The sequence below is a fragment of the Rhinopithecus bieti genome, unplaced genomic scaffold (assembly GCF_001698545.2).
Source record: "Rhinopithecus bieti isolate Rb0 unplaced genomic scaffold, ASM169854v2 repeat_19668, whole genome shotgun sequence".
NCBI lineage: Eukaryota > Metazoa > Chordata > Mammalia > Primates > Cercopithecidae > Rhinopithecus > Rhinopithecus bieti.
The window spans coordinates 1-2255 of record NW_016836163.1 but is presented as its reverse complement, the minus strand read 5'-3'; the positions used below and the strand labels follow the sequence as shown (position 1 = coordinate 2255).

Below are 2255 nucleotides of genomic sequence, written 5' to 3'. Positions count from 1 at the left end.
GTTGTTAAACAACAACATAATAAGCAGAAGGTTTTTAAAAATGAAGTGCAATTCGATGGATTTCTTATTGTGGTGAGTGCTACAGTATCTAGTCTAAGAAATATTTTCCCATTTTCCTTTACAAGGTTTCTAATTTTAACTTTCACATGTTAATTTCAAAGTATGATAGAGAGTCGTTGTTAATATTAAATTTTTCAAACAACAAATATTATTTCAATCAAAATCATTTTACTTAAAAGTCTTTCATTTCCCCAGTGAAGGGCATTGGTGCCTTTGTTTTTAAAACATTTAGAAGTGGCGGTGCGAGCATGTTCTCACTCACGGGTGGGAACTGAACAATGAGAACACTTGGACACAGCGCGGGGAACATCACACACCAGGGCCTGTCCTGGGGGAGGGGGATGCTGGGTGAGGGATAGCATTAGGAGAAATACCTAATGTAAATGACGAGTTAACGGGTGCAGAAAACCAACATGACACATATACACCTATGTAACAAACCTGCACAACCTACAACACAAATACCCTAGAACTTAAAGTATAGTATGTATTTTATATATATTATATACATATATACGACGGTGCGAGGGCCGCTGCACAGCTAGCAGAGCCATAGTGAGGAGGGCAGCGCCTGCCCCGAGCTCTCCGCCTCCCCTGCCCGCCAGCCCAGGCGGCCCCAGCAGCAGCGACCAGAGGAGCCCCAGCAGCAGCACAACGGCCAGGCGGATGCCTCTATCCACAGCCTCGTGGTGGACCGGACCTGTTAGGACGCGGCCATCGTGGGCAACAAGGACTCGCCCTCCATCTGGGCCACCATCCCAGGGAAAACCTTCGTGAACATCACGCCAGCTGAGGTTGGAGTCCTGGTTGGTAAAGACTGGTCAAGCTTTTTTGTGAATGGGCTGACACTGGGGGCTAGAAATGTACTGTGGTCCCGGACTCACGGCTGCAGGATGGGGAACTGACCGTGGATCTTAAAACCAAGAGCATCGGTGGAGCCCCCACCTTCAATGTCACTGGCACCATGACTGCCAAGACGCTAGGCCTGCTCATGGGCAAAGTAGGTGTCCACGGCAGTTTCATCAACAATAAATGTTATGAAATGGCCTCCCTCCTTCAGCGTTCCCAGTACTGACCTCCTTTGTTCCTTCCCCTCAACCGCTCCCCATAGTTTGCCCCCCTTTCCTTCTCATACACACATGCACCGTTTTAATTTTGGGGGCCATTACCCCACACCCCTTATTGCTGCCAAAACCACATGGGCTGGGGGCCAGGGATAGATGGACAGACACCTTCCTCTACTCATACCTCTCCTGTGTGTGGCTGGAAAACTTTTTTGTTTTGAGGGTTTTTTATGAATAAGAAAGATTCTACTAATAAATAAAGTAACTGTTCATATGTGGGCGTACTGTTTGAATCTGTATTCTTTTACTTTGATATATTTATGAACACTTACACCAGTACGACCGTTTTTAAATTACTGTAGCTTTAAAATCAGGTTTGAAGTCTAGCAGAGTAAGTCCTCCAACTTATTGCTTCTTCAAGACCGACTTGCCTATTGTAGGTTCTTTGATTTTCAAATACATTTTGAAATTAGCTTTTAAATTTCTCTAAAATCTCCTACTAGAAATATTAATCAGAATTGTGATGTAATATGCTAACAACATGGAATCTTCCAGTCAATGAATATGATATATATTTCTCTATTTAGTCTTCTTTCATTTTTCTCACCAATTGCTTTTAGGGGCCTTGTACCCGCTTCATTGCATGTATTCTTAAGCATGTAATGATTATAGCTATTAATCTCTATTATGTTTTATTGCATTTCATTTTCTTTTTTTTTTGAGACGGAGTCTCGCTCTGTCGCCCAGGCTGGAAGTGCAGTGGCCAGATCTCAGCTCACTGCAAGCTCCGCCTCCTGGGTTTACACCATTCTCCTGCCTCAGCCTCCCGAGTAGCTGGGACTACAGGCGCCCGCCACCTCGCCCAGCTAGTTTTTTGCGTTTTTTAGTAGAGACGGGGTTTCACTGTGTTGGCCAGGATGGTCTCGATCTCCTGACCTCGTGATCCGCCCGTCTCGGCCTCCCAAAGTGCTGGGATTACAGGCTTGAGCCACCGCGCCCGGCCTTAGAGAAATTGTTTCATTGTGCTGTTTATCAGACTGCTATATACATATACATACATATATACATACTCTTAAAAAGCCCTTTGTTGGAGATAAATATTGTGGTTTCCTTTTACGTTCTCTTAATGTT

At 44.6% G+C, this 2255-nt stretch overlaps 1 pseudogene; it reads left to right on the top strand.

Moving 5' to 3' along the window:
* Positions 1-605: 605 nt before the first annotated feature.
* Positions 606-1330, top strand: LOC108524726 (profilin-1 pseudogene; annotated as a pseudogene).
* The last annotated feature ends 925 nt before the right edge of the window (positions 1331-2255 follow it).